This window comes from Ambystoma mexicanum, chromosome 1q (assembly GCF_040938575.1).
Source record: "Ambystoma mexicanum isolate Mex_15411 chromosome 1q, UKY_AmexF1_1, whole genome shotgun sequence".
NCBI classification, from domain to species: Eukaryota; Metazoa; Chordata; class Amphibia; order Caudata; family Ambystomatidae; genus Ambystoma; species Ambystoma mexicanum.
This window is the reverse complement of record NC_090922.1, coordinates 1020632994-1020656077: the sequence shown is the minus strand read 5'-3', so window position 1 is coordinate 1020656077 and position 23084 is coordinate 1020632994. Positions and strand designations below refer to the sequence as shown.

The following is a 23084-nucleotide window of genomic DNA, read 5'->3' as shown; positions in this document are numbered from 1 at the left end:
AACTTGAATAGTTCCTCTTTTGTCAGGAAAGACAGCTGCCGCCTGCAAAAGAGTTGTTAGTTCAACAGTGTGCCTAGGTTAAACAAAGGGATTGGTCTGAGGATCAAATAGAGATTTACATTGCCTGGGCCTAATAAGACATACTATTTACACCTGATATACTAGGCCCTGGAGAGGTTATTCACACAGTTGGCATGCTGAATGATGATCTAATGGCAGCATGACTGAATCAGAATCTGGACAAGCTCTAAAAAATCAGAAACAACTACAAACCATTTGACGAATGTATTGATATTGTGCGCCGTAAGGCAAATTGAGTTCTTGTGTGTATACTATAATGCTGTGAGTGACTTAGAGTGCCACAGAAAACTGAGAAACGCAGAATATAAACATGTGTTAAGAAAAAAGAAAAAGAAAAATGTACTCATAGGTTGAAGGGGTATCAATCAAATTTCAACTAGATTGGCGCCCAATTCTCACTATGTAGAAGAAAAATGTTTAAAGAGTGAATACATTCTGGATGAAATGCAAAAGGTTCACCCCATGTGACTGACCTGATGAATAGCTGGGGCATTTTGGTCATTACCAGGACTGGAAACTGTTAAATAGTTACTTGATCTTTAATGCGGCTTGAAGATTGAAGCATTTAATAGAAACATGGCGAAAGACCTAGCGCTCTTCTCTAACCTAAAACATTCTTCGGCTGAAGAGGTAGACGTTTTAGTGTAAACATCTGATTAAGCACACAAAGCAAGTATGAGGCTAAGCCTGGATGCCCTTGCATTAAGATGAGGCACTTTAATATGTGATGGTATGTCATTGGGTTAAATAGAGTGCGCAGCGGCAATTTTGATGTTTTTGGGCACTTTGGACCCTACAAAAAAAGGCTGTCTGTATGATTAATAGGAGCTGAAGGAATAGTGCTCGATTGCCTTGCTCCTGTGTTGATGCGGTCACAACAGAAGGACTCAGGACCTCGTGCTGGTAGGGCACAGTGGTGTGTGTATCCAGGAGCAAGCACCATTATTGAGTGTCCTGCTCGGTTTGCTGCTAACCAAACTTATCTAGGTCAAGGGTTCCGGGAGAGCTGTGGGTGACAAGCTTGTGTTAGAGGAGTAGAGCCCAGAGTGTGTTTGCGTGCAGAGAAAAGGTGAATTGGCTGGTGACATCTGAGGTGTGTGAATGGCTTGTGGATGTATGTAGTACAAGGTAGACATTTGAATGGTGAGCCAGTAAAGAGGTGCAATCAGTCAAGAATCCAGATAGAGCAGGCCATAAATAGCACAGGAAGAATGAACATATTATGCAAGGTATAAAAGGCATAACAAGTAAGGACTACATGAAAAGACCTTATGAGGCAAAATAATATGGCCTCCTTGCACCCGTACCTCTGGTCCGTACCAACGTCTCCCGTTGTTAGTAAAGCGCTGAAAGTACCTATTTTATAGACTCACTACATAAGAGTTACCTTGCACTTAAGGCAGTTTGGTGGAAATGCATCTTATTCTGTCGGTAGTTATGCTTTAAAAAGCTATATGAGAAAATAGATCTGTTGATTGGCTCTCCATTATGCCAGTCATGGCTAGAAGACCAATGGATGTGTACAGTGGCAGCATGGAGAGTGAAAAAAGGTGGTGATTTCCCTTTGAAGCTATTAAAGTAGACACAGAGGCCCTCATTGTGGGTCTGGCGGTAGCCGTGCCTGTAACAAAGGCACGGCTGCCGCCGGACCCGTGATTTTACCCACAATCACGAATGGGCAATTACCGGGTCATGCCGAGGTCGGTAGAACCGGTAATTGCCCATTCCCGGGTGACGGCAATAAGGGACTCCCCATCCCCATTCGGCCCCATGGGGCTGAATGGGAATGGGGAGCTCGGATGCACCAGCATTATTCATAATGGTGCCGGTGCATCCACGAGTTGTGCTCGTGGGTGCCGCACACAGAGTGAGACCTGCTAGCACAACTCGTAGTATGGCGGTACGGTAGCAACGGTGCCGGTAACGATACCGGCGCCGTTGTTGCCTTACCGCCATACTTGTAATGAGGCCCAGAGACTTCGGTCAGGCCGGCAGCAATCACAGGAGCAACCTGTTCTATTGGCAGGGTAGGAAAGAACCCAGTTACGTGTGTATCCTGTAAGTCTGCCGTATGGATGTGTTTGTGGTTTTTAACGTCGGTGTTAAAGTCTTAAAGAAGAACAGGGGTGGACTGGGAACTAAAAGAGGCCCTGGAAATAATTTTCAAAGTGCCCTCATTTTACACATTTTTTAACAATCACAACCCTTTTCCTGTTGGATAATTTGTAAATACCACACAAAAGAGGCCCAAGGTGCAGAGGCCTGCCGGGAAATCTCCAGAGTTCCTAATAGGCCAGTCCACCCCAGAAGAAGAACAAAGGTTGCCTGTAAATGGTTCCAAGTTATTGGGGTTTGACTTGATTTGCAAGGGCTCAGTTTCAGGTGTGCCACATATTTTCTTGGAAAGCGTCTCGTGTATACTCTAAAAGCGCATTACAGTACAATGGAATACTGGATAAGTGTAGGTTGCTTAAGACTCCCAGAATTCCAGAGTCGCCGTCATTGTCTCTCTGATGCTACTGTTGTACCCGAGAGTGCCTGCAACAGACACCACGTCTCCCTGAAAGCAGTACACCCATGGTGGAAACTTCAATTGCACAGTGGCAAACAGTAATACAAGGTATTTGCCGTGCCAGATGAAGATACCTGGGGGATCTTGGGGACCTATTTCAAAATGATGTTTGGGGGCCCTCTTGCCTACATCTACGAAAACCCATCTGAGTCACCTGTGAGGTGGATGGGTTATAATGGAGATGTGTGCATAACATCAACCCCTGCCTGTGGCTTCATTCCATAAAAATATACAAGATACAGCACTGGAGAAAAAGGGTAAGTAGCTGCAGATCATCACAGGACGTGTTTATTGGCTTCTGCAGGGCAGAACAAAGACAGAACACCATAAGGAAGTTGTAACATTAAATGTCCACTTACGATAAGGTATAAAGCTTTCTTTGTGAGCAAGATGCTGATGTAGTTGAAACCCACAGTAGAAGGGCAATGAGATGTAGAGGAGCAGCTGTATACATCCGCAGGAGATCCCGTCCACTTACCTCCTTTGTATTGGAAACAATGGACCGTGCCTTGCCTGATGCCAGCTATCGCGCCAATACTGCAGTGAGTATTTGGAAGGAGATATCCATTGAGACAACCCTAGCAAATGTAGTCTCGAGTTGATGACAGCCTACAGGAGGAACTCCTTGAAGGAATATGAGAAAGAGCTTGAGAAAGAGCAAAGAAAATGAACTGATAACATCATAAGAAAGTGTGCATAACATCCCTAGATACTGAATCAAGACAAGTATGGATCCTAGAGGACAAATGACGAAGTAAAGAATCAAGTGGACTATCAAAGTGGAAACGAAGAAGATTACACGTTAACAAAGTGCTGCAGAAACCAGAAGTTCACTTAATGTAGAGACGCTGTAACACAAGGTAGATCAAGTCATCGTATAGGCTAGCTATGAGTAGTGAATAGAATGCAGGCGAAGCTGGCGTTGTATAGAAACTGGACTTTTGTATCATGAAATGAATAAGCCAGAAACAATGAAAGGGGAATGAAAAGCTGTGTCGCAGTAGAATAACAGGTTGCTGAAGCTGCGTGGAGAGGCTGTCTAGCCTGAAGTCACAATCATAGAAATCAAGGTCAGCTATCTACTCTGAAGAGAACGAGTGTGCAGAGGATGGATCCTCTCACATTAAGATGCAAGAAAGAACACAAAGGATGCTAAGTTTTAATTCATTTAAAGCATGTTAACGGTACAGAATGGTCCAAATCGCAGTCTCTTGTTACGTGAGCCAAGGATGGAAATAGAGTTCGAACTTGAAGTTCCAGACATGATAGCGAGTGCCCTCACTCCTTTGCATTCCCAGGACGAGAATACTCTGCAAAGCCAACTACAAAGACAATTTCATGGTATAAGGCATGGCTGATGAGATGTTGGGCTAATTGGGTGGTGAGGTAGTTTCATGTCATATCTCCCTGCACCTGGGTCTTATCGTTTGTGCTGCTAAATGAACCGAATGTTCCAGACATGGCACAAGCGTGCAAACCAATTGTATTAGTCTGTATAACGTGGGACCTTAATAGCTTAGAAGACCAATGAAGCATGGTGTAACTATTTTTTCTTAAATTACATGTTTGAAGTGATAAGCATAAATTGTCCACCTGATAAAGGACAGCCAATAACATCTCTATCTCCTATATGATTGTATATCGAGATGTTTCCCTTAACCAAGCCCGACCCTTGATAGGTTTATCACTATTGCTCCATAGTTTGACGTCACTCAGATGCATAATGGAGTATATAAAGTGTATTTTTTCTCGAAATCATTGAGAGACTGAACGTACGTCTGTTGATGTTCGTTGAAACCACCCTGATTTAGATAATTGGTAATAAAACAGTAACTTGCCACCTTCCTTAGGTTGCCCAGTTATTTGGACTCAGAATTATTCTGATGTAATCCCATCCATTAATAAATGCACGTTCCAAGGCCCATAAGATCAGAGGTGATACGAACTCGCACGCTGCTAGTGAAGGGTGTAGTAAAGGGAGTGAACGGCCTGAGGGCGCCAAGGATAGCATGTATTGTGTGCGTGGCAAAGCGTATAATTAATGTCCTGCATTAACGAAGAATGTTGCTTTATGGTAGAACTGCCAACATGGGAGCAGCAGCCGGGACCCCCCTGAGGCTAAAGGCACATTCCAAGTGAAAACATTGAAAGGCCCTGGTACCATCCCTGGCTGAAAGCGCAGAATAGCTATTACTGCTCTAGTCCAGATCTGTAGGCCCCATTCGAGACATCCCAGCACACGTGTAAATAATTGATTTGCATAGACGAGAAGCATGCTAGTCAAAAAGTACATTTTACAGAACAATAAATAAATATAGATAAATAACATGGTCAATAAATAAGTATTCATAATTACAGCAATGATAAATGCCATACATAGGAAAGCTTTACACAGATTATTTTTACCCACTTGCTCTGATGGTACTTATGTTAAGGTCACTTCTGTGAACCCTTTAAGTGTGGCATCATTGTCTGCGATGTCACTTACAGGAGGGCTTTATGTCCCGTTTGGGTGGTGACCGGGGCAGGAGGGCGGTGTTCCAGCAGTCGCCAAAAACTGATCCTGGGTCAGGGCGCTACCGGGGATCTCTGTCCTGAGTGTCCTCTAATGAACACATGCAGTGCCTGTTCCTGGGCACAGCAGAGTCTGTCTGGGGACTCGCACTGGTTGAGAATTACAGATGCCAGTGAAAGCCGAGGAAGGAGTCCATTGATGAAAGTCAGCTTTGGGTGATCACATCCCAGAGCAGTGTTTGGCCAGATGGTGCATGCCGTTTGTGGTTTGCAGGCACTTTACTGTTAGGGGGAGTGTTGTTACAAATAAGTTGAGCACCAAGCCCAGTGCGCATTGTATGCTCATGTGGGTTTCATGCTTGCATCACAAAGATATTTTTAGGAAATATATAAAGTTGCGATCATTCCTATTGTCCCAAAATTGTCTTTAATTTCTGCAGAGCAGCCAATGAGCCTCATTGGAGTTATGTGCACCCCTCATTCGAGATTTATTTACAGAATTAGTTATTTACACACTTATTGAATTATGTATATACTCAGTGAGTGTTTTATTTATAGATAACGATTTATTTATGAACCGATCGAGAGAAATGTATTTAAAATATAGAGACTGGATGCAAATAAGACCACCTGAGACCATGGGGAGGGACCCAACATACATGTTTTCATGATCATATGTGTGGGTGAGACACTCGTCCAGCATCCTTTATGCCATGCCCCCTTGCGAGATCCCCCTACTCGGTTTTGAATTCCAATTAACGCGCTGACGCAACTACATATCCTCACGATGGATCCTTCACGTCCACAGCTGCACACGCAACACAGTTCCATGGCTCGCCCAGTGCTCAGACTCCCACAATTGATGGTCAGGTTGTACGACTGGGTGTGCCTCAATCCCTAACTCGTGCAGTTTCAGAAATAGAGACAGGATTATGTCTCACACACAGTCCTGGGGTTTCTTCCATGTGACAGCCATGTTAGGTTTGACTAGGTTTGATAGCACCAGCTTTTCCTTCCCTCTGGGTGATGATCAGACCTGCTTATATTTGTGAAAGAAAAAAACCTGGAGAATTATCTCACTCACCACTCCACACCTTTTGCACGCACCCTGCTTGCCCACATTCAACCAAAAAAAAAACAACTATGTGAAATGCCGTCAATCTGTCCAGGATTTGTGATCAGTACTTTGTCTCTGCCCACATCTCCATGTGATTGGCCACTAGCAGTCTGTTTGTAGCCAATCACGTGGAGGTGTGGGTGGAGTTGTTCGGACTGCCAAAAATCCCCAAAACTCAATTCTCTTCCCCGGAGACAAGAAGAAGAGCATAAAAACACAGAGACTAGGCAGATCTGGTGGTGATGGGTTAGCACACGCCTTACATAGCTTCCTCAGGGCACTGGATGGTTCGTGATTAGGAGTTATCAGGTGGCTGTGATCCCCCTTCCACTGAAGGCACCGTAAAGGGGATTTATCAGTAAAGATTCACTAGTGCTGTATAGTGGGAAAGGGGGTATGCAGAGCAATGCTGGTCTACTGCTGCATGTGGACATTGTTGGCAGTGGAACGAGTGCTTGGCCGGCAGAGGCTAAGCAGACAGGCCACAGCTCCGAGTGGCAACAGAGGCAGGTTCTGGGCTTAAAGTGGGCAGGGGTCAGCCGGGGTTGAGCCCCGGCAGGCTCCGAAATCTCGTTTTGAGGCAGGGCCCTGCCGGGGCTCACTAATCTCCTCTGGCAAGCCCCGGCCTCTACATGACAATGATTTTTTCTAAAGCCTGAAGCTCTCACTCGTGTGCGAGAGCTTCAGAAAAAAATGCCTTTCATCCATAATGGTGGCACTACACCTGCAAGGCATCCCTTCAAGCAAGAGATGCCCGTGGACTGGTGCCACCATTATGGAGAGAAACGTGACGCTGCTGGAAGCAGAGGCCTTGTTTTCTAAATCCTGAAGCTCATGCGCATTTGTGGGAGCTTCAGTCTTTAGGAAAAAGGCCTCAGCTTCCAGTGGCTTCACCCTTTCAGCCTTAATGGTGACGCTGCCCCTCCCCAGCTGGGGAGAGGCAGCACCACCATTAAGGCTGAAAAGGCGAGGGCTGTCTGCTGCCAGGAAAGCCTATAGAAAATAAATGCTGGGATCAGCACCCTCTCCCACAGTGGGGAGAGGGTGGTGATCTTTACAAAATGCTGCCTGGCGGGGTGCATGAAGCCCATTGAGCTGGGGTCATCAAGGGGCGTGGCCTAATGAGCCAGCAGGTGACCCCTGCCATAAGGCCATGCCCTTTGATGAGTCCCGACTCATTTTGCAGTGCCACCTAAGGCACTGGGCAGGGTGTAGCTGATTTTGCTACGTGCTTCTAATGGGATGCTGAACAACAAATGAAAATATCCTGTGCATTTTCAGCAACCAGTAAGAAAGAGGTGCCACATTCGCTTGACGTGCGCCATGCATGACGCTTGCATTAATTGGAGAGAAGAAGGAAAGAATAAACATACTACATTTCAACAGCATTCCACAGACGTTATGGATGTCTTCTTACTTACAAAAGCTTTTCGAGTTTTTCTCTCTCTATTCAGACCTGGTGGCAAGTGCATCAGTGCCTAACTGAGCAATCAGGAGGGTGGGATCAAACCCGTCACACCCTATGTGCCGGACTGTCCTGGTGAACAGGACCAGAGGTCAAAGGTTGCTAAGTGGGAGACACTTTGGAGGTTCAGAGAGACTGCTTTATTTATGAATGTATTGCATTTATAGGCAGCGCCCAACCCCATAAGTATCGCAGCGCCCAAACTCGGGAGGATAGTTCAGGGGCAACGTGCTCACCTTGGAAGCAAGACGACAGAGAGCACCACAGGTTCGATAGCCGGATCCACGCTTAGAAACCCCTGGGTATGAAGCTCTTTATAAATAACCTATCATATCATAAATCCATCTCACGCTCATCCTGATTCTTGGTTGCACCGATGCATGTATGTTTTGAGCTGGGTTGCAGAGGTCAATCAAAGTACCACTAACCCTGCACAAACGTGCCATATGATGGAGCTCCAGTGATCTCAGGGGTCTGCAGGCTGCCACAGTAAAGGACCTTAGTCTGCAATATTGGCCTCGATCTCCTATTGGTTATTTATTTTCAGTGCATTAAGATATATGTAGTGAAGTACCCCAAGCATGTACAATTGACATAAAGAAAATCATTAAGGATTCCAGTGATCCACAATGGTGAAATCCATGTACCTTTGTAAGCAAACCCACAGGATTCAGTGACAATGATTTGAGAAACTTGCAACATTAAAAGAAACTACTTTGTGGAATTGCTACTTCATTAAAATAGCAATTAATTTAAACGTATAGAATCCCATTGCCTTTCTTAGGTGTGAATGTTTAATCAGTTGTCACTGCAATGGGGCATTTCCAACGGAAAGACCCCATGCAGCACCAATTAACGACCAAACCCTTCTCTGATTCCAAAAAAATTACATTCTCTTACGACATAAACCTCCCTTTTTAAGAAAATTAGTTAATACCCATGAATTCCACTACCATGACATAAAAAAAGGGTCTGCTTTCATGTGGATATCAAATGTTCTTAACATCATGTATTGCAGGCTGGAATTCTGTGACAAACAATCTCTGAAACAGGTGACCTTTTCACACAATTACATTCACAATGGGGATCATGTGTATTATGACGTAGCATAAAAAGCAAGTTTACGATGCACATGTAAAAGCTCTACGCATGTATTTTATGCCGCGCCATATTTTCATTAATTTGTATGCGGACAGTGGGCACGGAATGAAATTGCCTTTTCTGCCTCCCTATCCTCGCCGACATACAAAGGCACAAGCATTTATGGCAGTATGGCATTTCAAGCTAGCACAAATCTGTTTCATACTTATGGAATCTTATTGCTTTTTACACCAGATAAAAGCAGGAACATTCCAAAGGAAAACGTTGCAAACACTGCCTGGCATGTATGGCATTTACTCAAGCTGCAATGCAAGTTGTAAAAACTAAGGCGTAAAGGTGCTTTATCCTGCACTCATGCCTTTGTAGTCCAAATTGGCATTCGGGTGATCCATTTGCATGTAAGGGCCTGTGTTACAAGTCCCTCCATGCAATGTACCTTTTAAGTAAAAGGATCCCCTGTATGTCTTAAAGTGTTAAAAACACAGCGCTGTACAATACGAGATTTGTCATGCTTTCAATTTACATTCTAATACTTGTAGTTTTCTATTCAGGATGTTGAAAATAAAGGTGCAATTGGAATATTTTAGTTAACATGTTGCTATAAGAATTTATATATTGTCAGGTTGCTTTGCTATGGGATGTGTGTATTTTTCAAGTTAATGCTCTAAGACTGTATTACAGTCGTCCTTGAAGGCCAAAACTCAAATATTTGTACCAAGTAGAGCTCAGAAGGTATGTGGTCGAGTGTCTAATTTGCAGAAGGATTTAAAATCCCAAATTCACTGCTTAAACAAAGTGTGTAATCTCAATGTGACTTAATATCAGAAAGGGGAGTCGTTAGAATTAAGTTTGTAGTAATGGAAAAACATGACTGCTTTACTTTGGGGCAGATTTCATTGGTACGGCGTCCTTTCATCGCGGAATCTTTTTTCACTGGATTTTTTACCGCGATTTTTTTGCTGAAAAAACTCATTTAATTTTTTGGGGGTGTTAGAAAAATATATGAATTGTGTGTTGGTGTACGGGATTATAAAAAAAATTAAAGGGGTCGGGAGGTTTGGGGGGGATAACCCCCCAAAAAAAAATGAGATGAGTTTTTTTCGTACAAAGATCTGTGGTAAAAAAACCAAGAAAAAACATCCCGCGTTGAAATGACATGGAACCATTTCATTATCTTATAGATAAAATTGTGTCTTCTGTCCTGCTGCATTGCTTGCCCCAGTGTCTTCCACCTAGAATTGTGCTATTGTTGCAGTGACCCTCCCTCAGTTCGTATATCACGTAAATTGATAGGCAGAAATATAGTCTCATTTGTTATTGGGAGTACTGACAGAGACTGTCAGTACTCTGAAACCTTGTTTCCCGTAGTCTTTTAGTTCTGATATCTGTTTGGGTAACTTTTTAATATTGCCTAGTGCATCTTCCAATGCAGTGCAATGAGGTTTCTTTTGTATGACCCTAGACTACACTCAGAGGATGTTTTGGTTACTTCCAAATATACGTAAAGACAAGCTGGTGGCAGAAATCCCCATGTCACCATTTTACAGTATTTTAGGTTTGCTGTACTGTGTTTGCCACATTTGGCTACTACCTGTGGCTACTACCTGTGGCTAGTGTCCTAACATGGCTGTGCCACAAGGTTTTTTGCGTCTTCTTTGGCCATTTTGTCTTTCAGCCTTCTTCCTGCCTTCTCAGGAACTCAGGAAAATCCTTGTATGGTCAAGCGTTTGCCCGGGAAAGCTTTGCTTTTCACGAGCTAGTGCATGCCATGTGTGTTTGGAAGCCAGGAAGTGAGTTGGGACTGGCTGGTCCCAATTCGCAAACTGGTTTCTGTATGTCTGGAGTGTATGCATGAGTTTCAGCAACAGTTTTCCCTGATTGGACCACTGCTGAGGTGTGTGTGAGGGGCAGGTCTTCATTGGTTGGCCTGAGTTTCTGTACTCACCTGAGTTTTTCCATAAGAGGAGTGCTGCAGCCATTCCCCAGAGATCCTGCAATGAACCAACTATCCTGCTTAGCCGTGAAGACTTCGGGAGACCCTTGGACTAATCCTGAGAAGGCCTGGTGACCATCTGTTGCTGCAGTCCCGCTGGACCCCTGTCTGGCTAGTGATCTTACAAGACCTTCATCTGTGTTTCGACCCATAGCAGTGGTGGGAACAACCATTCCCGACTTCTTCTTCGTGCCAGTTTACTTGGAATCTTCAGAAGTGATCCTATATCATCCAGTGAACACACCAACTCCAATTTGGGCTATCGTTCTGCATTTTGGTTCAGAAGTCGGTGGTTGTCTTGTCAGCTTGTCCAGAGTCCTTCCTGCGAAATGTTGGCCTCCTATCATTGACAGGGCCTGAGCTAGAGGACCAACTTTGACCGCAACACCTGTGTCCCCTGCTGTCACTATGCATCGGTGACCGTCCTTGAAAATGGCTTTCCTGCATCTGGTTGACCATCCTGAAGAGTCCTGCACCGGTGCCTGCTGCATTGTTTCAGGAGAAGAGGCTGCACACAGCTCCTGGACACGACCAAATCTCTTCTTTCAGCAGCAGCTCTTGGCCTTTTTCAACCAGAACCAATGGTGGGAAAAGTTACCTCAGGCGACCCTCCAATGACCTGCCAAGTCAGGAGAAAACTCAGAGTACAAGGGTAAGTTACAGTGGTACTTACCTGCTCCCGTATCTATGCCCTTTCAAAAGTTTGAGAACTTTTGAATTGTTCTACCACTGTTTGGCTGTGGTAATACTTGTTTGCCGAAAGCCATTCAAAAGCTAAGAATAGTCTGACTCAGCAGTATACGTCTTTTTCTGACCTTTGGAACCTGCTTCACTTCCACAGGACCCTCCTCCTAACTTGTTCCCACTCCCTAAATCTATTGGAAACTTTGTGAACTTTTGGGCACAGGGCCCCATACAATTTAGGGTTGAACTTTACAAGTTAAGCCTGATATTCCTGTGGACTGTTGGTGTAAATATGATTTACTTACTTTCCCTTTCAGGTATTGTGGGGGTGAACTGAATGTTTTACCCTAACTACCTGTGATTGTATTTATGTATTTTACTATTTAGTGTTGTGTGATATTGCTACCTGTTATTAGTCATTTTTCATAGTGTGTGTTTTTGGCCAGTAATAAATAGAATATTTTTGTACTTACCTGTCTAAGTGTAATCCTTGATGTCTCACTGTGCTGGACTCATTGTGGTCCTCTTACCACACCCACCGCTCCTGAGACTCAGCCTTGACTACTGTACATGTAGCCGTGATTGGTTTGGATAAGCTACCAGTTACCTTGTTCACTATATCTAGGTTGACCTCCTAAACATCTGTCCACCAGACCAGAGTTTAGGAATCTAGTCTAACAGCGCTATACAAATATCAAATAACATAACTTTATGCAACTCATAATTGTCTAAATAAAGTCGGCAACATTTTCAGTGTTACTGGAAATGTGCTTAATTGCTGACTATGTTGCTTAGATCATTTCTGCCCCCCAAAAAACGTGTAAATGCATCAAAACCACATGTGAATCCATGTGGTTTGTGTGCACTTCTGAAAGTGGCGTTTGTCGTGAAAGTTTATCTACTATCGCTTTGGCATCAGTGCAGAGCCTGCTGATGCAGGTTCGAATCCCGGCAGGGCCAAACTCAGCCTTTCATCCTTCCGAGGTCAATAAATGAGCACCACACACCATGGGTAATAATAAGCAGTTGTCAGATACCCGAGGGTTCGTAGCGCTATATAAATGCTAAATTATTATTATTACTGTAAAGGGAGCTGGGATTTCTATACCAAAAGTGTTGTTTAAAACAAAATCCGCTGTCGGTATTGTCCAGAATATGTCTCAGTTGCTGAATTCGTCGCAGTGATGGCTAGTATCAGATTGGTCCTTCGTCAGAATCAGACTCTGCGTGGTGAGAGATGTTTCTAGCCAGGGGCCGCAGCGTCTTGTTGCCAAGTTTGCACACAATTCTCCTGGATGACAACTGTGCACCGCTGACCCCTGACACTTGCAGGCATCAAGAATTAGAAAGTCAGGTCAGGCCTTTTCCACTTTGGCGGCTGAACTTTGAAAGGAGTTACCTTCGAGGTGAAGGTCACGAGAGACCAACTAAACTTCAGAAAGAAGTTGTTAACGCTTCAGGCATTATTTTGGCTAAAAGGCTGTCGAAACAGGATGGTTTTCCACGCCAAGAGACCATGAACTGTGGTGGCAGTGTGCGCTGTACAAATCACCACAGAATAGCATCGCCAAATGTGATAAACTTGATGTTCTAAAGTTAGTAATTGCAACTGTGAATTATCTACTGTTTTACTTGGGCGGGGGGGATATTATTGTTAGGGGGGCTTTTACGGTCGTCATTTCAAGGAAACAAACGAAGGGTTTACAGGAATAGGTTTGCCAGCCCCCATTAGCTCATTAAGAAGTATGTAATTTTGTGACTGGAAGATAGCGGCTGCTGCAGAGAGACATGGCCGGAGGGCAGGTCGTGGGTGTTTGGCATACAGCCAGGAGGTTACGGCCTATTAGTTTCTTTAACCCGCCAACGTGTGCAAGTTCAAACAAGGGACATCTCGGGTTAAGCGAGCGGTGCTGACGGGGAAGATGCCGCCCCGCTCCCCAATGCCTGCACTAGGAGCAATGGTGTTCCTTTTTGGCCATAAAAAAAAAAAAAAAACACTAAAATGTTTTTATTCTCCAAGAGTAATAATGGGGCCGCCGAGGGCGAGATGTGAGCTATCAGCGTGCGTCTGTGCCCAGCTCCCATGCTGCTTCTCATGGAATGCAGTAGAAGCATCGTCTTCCTCCTGAGGCTTTTCCTCTGGCCTGGCGCATTCCTAAGCGCTGACGTACGACGTGCGAAGCGCCGACTTCCGCCTTGGCCGCTCGCCCCCCCCCCAACCCAACCCAACTAAGGAAGGAGGCGCGAATGCCAGAGGGCCACCCAGGGGTTCCGCGTATCTCCCTGGGTGGACTCGTGTGCTCAATAACCTGCTCTCCCAAAGAGCGACACGAGACCCCCTCGCAGGGGTATTATAATGCGATTATAAGGCGGGGCCTATCGCGGGAATCCCGGCCTACGCTCCTTGTATCACGAAGAAAACACGTCACGGAACTAGCAATGTCGGTATTTCTCGCACACTAAGCGAATTCCACCCAGATGAATACATGGCACGCAGCCCTTTAAATCTTAATGAACTCCCTCAGTGGTCACACATAAGTGTGTGTTTACTAAATATGGGGTTACTTTGATTAAGTCCAGTTTGCAGTTACCCGTAGACCCTCCTTGATCCGTTTGCAGCTTATGGTTGTTTGGGCATTTGAATATACAGTGTCCCATAGCTCTCAACCATTTGTGTCATAAAGGCGGGAGACCCGAATGTATTTTTGGCGGGTGAAAGGCCCATTGAAACAAATGGGCGTGCAGGAGGCTTGGCGGGTGAGTCAGCGGTTTACAAGGCGGGTGACAACCGCCAAAAGCGTGTGAGTTGAGAGCTATGGTGTCCAGAGCACAGATGTAGGGAAAGTCCACTAGAGGAATAAGAAGGCAAATCAAGCCGTGAGTGCACCCTACTTGCCCTCTGCACCAAATGCTTTCCCAACCCATATACCTCATTTGAACCCAAATATAACCAAGGTGAATAAAAGAGGACACACGCCTGAGGCGTCGGTGGAGGCAGCCTGGGAAGAGGAGACACCCTGAGGCGTCGGTGGAGGCAGCCCGGCATCAAGGAGAAGGACGCCGTTGTAGACGGTGCGTGGCGACGGCAGCAGGGACATTTCAAGCGGCAGCGAGGGATCAAAGACCGGCATCCGGAAACACGAGCCGGCAAGGGGCTCGCAAAGAAGCGAGCACACGCTGACGCCACTGCAGAGGGGCAGGGCTACAGTTAAAGCTGTAGCTCGAGAGAGCGAACGCTGAAACAGTGCAGAGCCTGCCGGGGCAGATGTAAACACAGCCGCCAGTGGCTCAACTGATAAGTGCTTGATCTTGGAACGCTCGGGGACCTGAGTTCTAATCCAAGGTACTGAAACTCCCGGGCATATTTTCAGGAGCACCGCACAGCGCTCAGTTACCGGAGCGGGTAGCTCTTTTAAATTATTTTCTTTCTGCTCGAGAGGATCTGGAGCTCTACTGTGAAAGTTGGAAGGTTAGAGCCTAAACGCCAACTGCACAGAAAAGAAAGCGTGGCTCAGTGGAGCAGCAATTAGAACTTAAGGTGGTAAAACGAAGGCAAAGGTCCTGGGTTCAATCCCACCAGCGACAACAGTTTGGAAGGAAAGGCAAAAAAGAGGCGAAAGGACAAAATGGCAGAGGAAAGAGCAAGAAGAGCACAGGAATTCAGTGCATGGGTCAAAAGATGAGAGAGTGCAAAAGGGTGACATCTGATACAGAAACTAGCGAAGACGAAGAGAGGGACCACCTTCGGGCCTGGGAGAAAACGAAGGGGGTAATATGTAAGGAGAAACAGAAAAAGGATAAGGCAGGCGAAGATCAGGGAGCAGGAGGGCAAGGACCAACAGACAGCGGGGTTCCCATCTCACAGGGGCTTCCCCAAAATCCTGGTCCCCAGGGGATGGCTACCAGCACACCAGTAGCTACGGCAGGGCCCGCCATGGTGAAAAAGACAGAGCCTGCCACAGTTATGACTAAATATGGCAGGCCAACGATAGGCAAGGAAGCGCAAGGTCGTTCGTTAAAGGCACAAGCTTGGTACATTTGTGACAAGGTGAAGGAGAACATATGGAGAAAAGAGTTGATAGATATCTTCTCTTTGCTAGATGTACAGAAAAGGGGACATGATGTATCAAGGGAGGATATAAAAGAGGATGAGAAGGGCTTATTAAAAAGAACAGCAGTGTCAAGGAATTTTGACAATTGGACAGCAGCGTTCCAGATAATGTCCTCCATCATTTTGCAGAAATTTCCTGAGGACGGTCCATCACTAGTGACATACCAACAGAGAGTCTTGAAGGTGTACAAAGCATTTGGGGGTGATGCATGGAAAGAATACGACCATGAATTCAGGAAAGAGATGGATTGCTTTCCGGATATAGGGTGGGATGAAGAAAATTACAATCTATACATATTTAATGTATTGAAAGAGAAATGGGATACCAAAGAACAATATAATGCAGGTAGCTATTATAGGAAACAGTATGGCCAAAACGATTATAGAAGCGATTACAGATACAGCAACAGGAGATACGATAACAATTATGACAGAACAAGGGAACAGAATTTTCGGAGCAGACAGTACGAGGCACAGAGAAGTTGGCAGAGCAACATACCACCGACAGCACAAGGGGGTGATAAGGGGAGTAACGGGGCAGCAAGGTCAGATCCAGCCCAATGCCGAAATTTCGAGAAGGGAATACCATGTAGCTGGGGGAAGAAATGTAAATTCAATCACAGATGCGAGAATTGCGGAGGAGAGCATATTACTGCCAAATGCACCAGAGCAGCATCCAGTAAGTACAGGGTACCAGAGAAACGGAACTAGGAGCGAAGGAGAGAGAGGGGCCACACGGGTAAAAATCGAGAATATGGAAAAGTGGCTACGGGTGTTTCCAGACCAGGAAGGAGCAGAAACAATCAGGCGAGGTTTCCAAGAAGGTTTCAAGATACCCTTTAATGGACACGGTTCCCAGAACACCCCAAAAAACCTGAAATCCGCATTAGAAAATAAGGAGTTGGTGGGCAAGAAAATCAGAAAAGAAATTGAACTAGGGAGGATGGGAGGCCCTTATAGTTCTCCCCCATTTAGGGAATACATATGCTGACCATTGGGCTTAGTCCCAAAAAAGGAGGCAGGCGTATTTAGGCTGATTCACCACCTTTCATATCCACCAGGGGCCTCGGTAAACGACGGCATCGCACAAGAGGCGGTGTCGGTAAACTACTCGGATTTCCTGGAAGCAGTGCAGTTAGTCAGGAAGGCGGGGCAGGGAGCTTGGATGGCGAAAGCCGATATAAAGTCAGCGTTTCGCCTATTGCCAGTGAGGAGCGAATCACAGAGGTGGTTATGCATGCACTGGGAGGGCAAATATTTTGTAGATAAATGTCTCCCTATGGGCTGCGCCATCTCTTGTGCATATTTTGAGAAAGTGAGCTCATTCTTACAATGGGCTCTTACAAAGGAAATTAAGGGGGCACAGGTAGTCCATTACCTGGACGATTTTCTATTTGTAGGACCACAGGGTTCCGAGCTGTGTAAAAATACTTTGAAGAAATTCACAACATTAACAGAAGAGTGGGGTTTTCCGCTTGCAGAAGAAAAAACAATGGGGCCAACTCAAGTAATACAATTCTTAGGCATTGAAATTGACTCACGGGTAGGGGTGTGCAGGATCCCGGAAGAGAAGGTGGCGGACCTGCTAGGTACAATCATGGATCTGAAAGGAAGAAACAAGGCCACAGTAAGAGAGTTGCAATCACTAGCAGGAAAATTGAACTTTGCGGGGAGGGTCATACCGCAAGGCAGGATATTCCAGAGGAGGGTCGAACAAAGAACAAAGGGTGCTAAGGTGGGGCACCACAGGGTGCGGATCGGTGGAGCAATAAAGAAAGATTTGGAGGTATGGGCAGAATTTTTAAAGTCATTCAATGGTTCAGTGATCTGGCGCACACCGGTAAATGAAGAAAACGAAAGGGTGTTGTTCACGGATGCAGCTGGGGGTTTTGGCTTTGGTGCAATATTGGGTACAGAATGGTGCGCAGAAAAATGGCCAGAGGCATGGCAAGAGGCAGCATGGACAAGTAATATTACACTTTTAGAGCTATTTCCGATCTGGGTAGCACTGTGCGCATGTGAAACAGAGCTGAACAGCAAGTACATGTAATAAATAACGGAAACGCATCTTGCCCGCTGGTTTTGGAGTTAATGAGGGCAATAACACTGGCTTGTCTGAATAATAATGTGAGCATAAGGGCGAGACATATCGCCGGAGAAGCAAATATGGTCGCTGACGCCTTGTCTCGTTTTCAGTGGAGCAGGTTCAGAGAACTGCGGCCGGATGCAAGAAGGATGAAAACGCCCACGCCAAAAAAGGCATGGGTACCGCTAGAAGCATGGGAGAAAGGTTGGTTAACCACAAGGTTGACTCAGAAGAGGAGGAAGACCCACGGGAACAAGTAATAGAAAGATTGGCCAGAAACACCATAACATACAAAACTGATGAGCAGTATAAAAAGCATGTGAATAATGTGTTGAGAGAAACAGGAGTGAAAGATGTGGGGGATATCACAGTTTCCAAATTGTGTGTCTTTTTGGGGAGTGCATTTACACAAGGAAAGAGGAAAAGCTGGGCGGCAGCACATTTGGCCGCAGTCGCATATACGGCAAAGGTGGCCGGGTTGGCAGACCCGACAACGAGCCCACGGTTAAAATACGCAATGAAGGGGTGGGCAAGGTTAGAAAGTAGGAAACCAGACAGCAGGAGACCCCTGAATTTTTCGAAGGTAGTGAAATTGTTACAATTATTGCATAGCACATGTAGCGACAGTTATGAGAGTATGCTGTTCAGGGCAGCATTTGCATAGGCATACTATGGTGCATTCAGGATCGGAGAGCTAGTAGCGCGTAACACAATGGCAGGGGACGGGCTAGCAAAGAGCGACATCAGCATAGGGTCTAAGGGTATGTCCATACTACTAAGGAGATCAAAAACAGACCAAAGAGGGAAGGGGCGAACAATTGAGCTAAATTGTATTAAGGAAAGGGACCACTGCCCTAGGTGCATTACCGAACAATTTCTCAAGGTACGACCTGAAGTTGGGGGGCAGCTATTGATACATAGGGACGGCAGAGCCCTCAGCAGATACCAATTCCAAGCAGTGCTGAAGAAAACCATACCGAAAGCAGGGTGGGATGCAGCTGTGTTTGGGACCCACTCCTTCAGGATAGGGGCAGCCACCTCTGCATGGGCAGGGGGCTTAGGAGCAAAAGGAGTAAAGAAAATTGGGGGGTGGAAGTCACAATGTTTCAAAAGATATGTGCGAGAGTATTTGATATGATTCATCTCCCATCCACCCATGCAGATGAGACCCCCTACAAGTCGGCATGGATAGTCGGCCATTCGTTCGTGACACGAGCAGGCAGGTGGATCGAGGAATTCAGAGAAGGCTTGCATTTTAAACGGACAATAACATCCTGGTGGGGCCTCCCAGGAATGCATTGGGAGGACATCCACGATCGGCTATCGGATCTGATCGGGTTCAGGGATCCTCCTGAATACCTGGTCATCCACCTCGGGGGCAATGACTTGGTTAAAACAAATAGGGGCGAGCTGAGCTAATGCGCAACATGTGCGAGTCCTTAAGGGCAATAGCACACTGCTGGTGGAAAACTGAAATTTTCATGTCTGAGATAATTACCCGCAGAATTTGGTATGGGGCACGCAGGAGGCAGGCTATTGAGACGGCACGGAAAAAACTAAACAAAGCTGTAGAAAAGTACTGTAGGAGCACGGGTCTCCATTTTATAAGGCATGGGCTATCACAGAATGACCCAGATTGGTTTCACCAGGACGGGGTACACTTATCTAACAAAGGGATGGGCAGATTTACGGATAACATCTTTCAAGCATTAGCAGCACGGGGATGCAAATAGGGTCGCTGTTTGGGGGGACCTGAGCGGGTTAGGCAACACCCACTCAGGCGTGGCGGCACGTGTCCAGGAAGGGATGCCACAGGGTAACGAAAACTAGCCTAAGGGAAGGCTGGGCATCCATAACCCCTGGACACGAGGTGCCCAAAAGCGATTGCTAATTTTTGGCTGTCATGATTATTGTGTGGCATTATTTTCTGTAGAAAATAAAAAGGCCTAGGGCCACAATTTTTTCCACGAAACAAAAAATATGGTCTGTACTATCATTTCGTTATCCCAGGTAACAGGTATCAGGTACAAGAGCAGGGGGGAGCCCACACTACTCAGCCTATGCCCCAGGCCCCGTGCCATACAAAGTATGGGGGGTTAGGCGCGGGGTGGGGGAGATGAACGGCGGGAAACACAGAGGGAGGGGCAGCCAAAGCGGCGCCCCCACCCTCGGCGTTGCCAAAGGAACGCACCAAACAGGTGTGAAAGAAAACAGCAGGGGGGCAGGAAGAAGCCCGGCCCCCAGCAACACAACAAAGGAGGTAGGGGGTATAAATACCCCAGAAAAATCCACGTAAAGCACAAACAGGTCCGGAGCTCACCTCACTCGGGTAAGCTCCCCGGGCCTGGAAAAGGGGGATAAGGAAACGTTTTACCACCCAACCCACCCGGCAAACAAGAAGAAGAAAGAACCAGGATCGGGAACGCCAAGTACTCTTCATCGGTACATGGTAGAAGAAAAGTCGTAGGCAGCGGCACGTGTCCAGGAAGGGATGCCACAGGGTAACGAAAACTAGCCTAAGGGAAGGCTGGGCATCCATAACCCCTGGACACGAGGTGCCCAAAAGCGATTGCTAATTTTTGGCTGTCATGATTATTGTATGGCATTATTTTCTGTAGAAAATAAAAAGGCCTACGGCCACAATTTTTTCCACGAAACAAAAAATATGGTCTGTACTATCATTTCGTTATCCCAGGTAACAGGTATCAGGTACAAGAGCAGGGGGGAGCCCACACTACTCAGCCTATCCACTAGAGGAATAAGAAGGCAAATCAAGCCGTGAGTGCACCCTAGTTGCCCTCTGCACCAAATGCTTTCCCAACCCATATACCTCATTTGAACCCAAATATAACCAAGGTGAATAAAAAAATAAAAAACACTTTGAACTCTTAAGCGCCCCAAAGGCGATGGCCGTTGGGACATGATTTTCGTTCTATATATAACAACGATTTAAAACGTTCAAAATACTGTCCATGGGTAGTTAGCTTTTTTAGCATAGAGGAGGGTTGGTCGTCCAATGTTAATGGCAGGATTCCAGCTCAGTGACATGGTTGGAATACTACGAATATGACGTGGTGGGCCTACTTTGTTAATGAAAATTATGAACTCATGCAAAACAGGCGTCATCCTATTGTGTGCATGTGTGTGTGTGCCACTCGAGGACAATTCGCCTGGGAGAAAAGGTATTTCACACAGCATCCTGTGGAAACAACTCTCCTCCGCGGCTCCTCTGCGCGGCGGTTTATGGAAGAAGCGACCCGTGGGCTCTCCCGGCTGAGTCATGGCTCTGGAATGCGGGTCACTGACCCGCCATTTCCCTTCTCTCCAAACGAGTCCGGCTGCATCAACAAAGATGACGAGCCGCTTCTTCCCAGCCTTTGACCAAATATGGATTCTAGCTGGAAAGCTGTATTCTGGAAACTTTCTGCTTCGCGTCCTCTGTAAACGAATGAAAGCCAGCCATGCTGCAGACTGAAATGCGGCCAGCGGGGAGACTAAGCCAGCTCCGGCAGCCGTACTGGCGTGAGCGCTGCACATGGAAGGAAGAGTTCCGTTCACACCCTAAAAACGCATATGCGTGTACTATAACCGAGCACTGGCTATGTGTAGGTTGCCTAAGTCTCCCAGAATTCGAATGTCCCTGTCACTGTCTCTGATGCTAGCGTTGTACTTAAGATTGTCTGAAATGCTGTTGACCACAGGGGCCCTGAAAGGGTTAAATAAGATACCACATCTCCATGAAAGTAGGGCACCCTTGGTGGAAATGTCAGTTACACCTTCGCATTGGGTTAATACTGAATCCAGTTGCTGTACATGGGATTTTGGACATGTGTCCAAGGCAAAACAGAACATTAAAAAAAAACAACCATTACCAATGCCAACAGTTTTGTTTTTTGTATATTCATGGGAAAGGCGTTTGCCAGGCACTGCTGTATCAGGTCCGGCTTTATGCTTGGGCCACTAGGGTGACTGCCTGGGGAGCCACATTAGCCCGCCGGCCACGCTAGCATGTGGGAGTCTTTCAAGGGCTCCCACAAACTAGAGTGGTGGGGGGAGGTGCGGCAGGCACCCTATCACAGTGAAATTGTTCCTGCTCGCCTGCTGCTGCTGGGCCTGCCACCGGGAGAGCATGGTACTTTGTATTTCAATACAGCGTGGCTGTCAAACCAGAATGGGGCAGTAGCCCCATGCTGCTTTGACAGCCAAGCTGTATTGAAGTGCTTAACTTCCTGCTCCTGCATGGGAGCAGGGATTTAAACACTTAATTAAATAGAGCAACAAAAAATGTGGCTTCCTCCCCACCCCCCCCCAGACCCTCCACCCCACAGGGACCAAGTTGGGGGGTGCCGGAATAGGGGTTGGGGTGCCAAATTTTGTTGACTCACCCAGGGCACTTCCAGAGATAAGGCCAGTCCTGTCTGTAGTGGTAGTAACTGGCCATCGAAGGTAGCATCTGCAAAATGGTGCGAGTACCTGAGCATATAATAGCAGTGCCTGAAAAATGGAAAATACTTCTACTCAAGCCCAAACTGTTGGCTTTACCAATGCTTGTTTTAACAGGACTCAGGTGAAGGACATGCATAGTGCTTGTAAATCGAGTGGCTGATGGCAGACTTGCATTACACCAGTAGTGATTTTACAGCTCCAATTAAGACATTAACTCTTAGAAGACTGCTTTGAAAAAACAATGGCAGGCACCTGGACCACAACCTTTGATGGTAAGGCTTGATTAAGCTAGATCAAAGACAGCCCAGGAGGGTGTGATTTGGGTGGGGAGGAGCAGGATGTGGATGTGGGTGTGAATGGCCATAGGGATTAGCATGACCAAGGGCAATTAATGGGCGGGTAAGTACCGAAACAACACCTACAAGCTGTGTGTCCCTCCTCATATGCCACGTCTCCCCGGCTGTATTGTAATGCAATAGGTTCAGCTTATAGGTGGTGCTTTAGTGCCACCAAACAGCTAAAATGAACAAATGTCATGGTGTCCATTAAATAAATAAAACAGCATTAAAACGATTGAACCCGTTAGATATCAGGAACCACTTCCCATGTAGCTTGAATCCTCTGGCATGTTCTCAGCAGTGTGACATAGGCTCTAAAACACAATGCTGGCAAGGGGATCCAGTAAACACAATGCTAGCAAGGGAATCCAGTAAACACAATGCTAGCAAGGGAACAATGCTAGCAAGGGAATCCAGTAAACACAATGCTAGCAATGAAATCCAGTAAACACAAAGCTAGCAAGGGAACAATGCTAGCAAGGGGCTCCAGTAAACACAATGCTAGCAAGGGAATCCAGTAAACACAATGCTAACAAGGGGACCCAGTAAACGCAATGCTAACAAGGGGACCCAGTA

The 23084-nt window shown here is 46.2% G+C and overlaps 1 long non-coding RNA gene across 2 annotated transcripts in view; it reads right to left on the bottom strand.

Annotated features, from left to right (window-relative positions):
• Positions 1-23084, bottom strand: part of LOC138540565 (uncharacterized) — a 39512-nt gene that overhangs the window by 13716 nt on the left and 2712 nt on the right. The gene's annotated exons all lie outside the window — the stretch shown is intronic.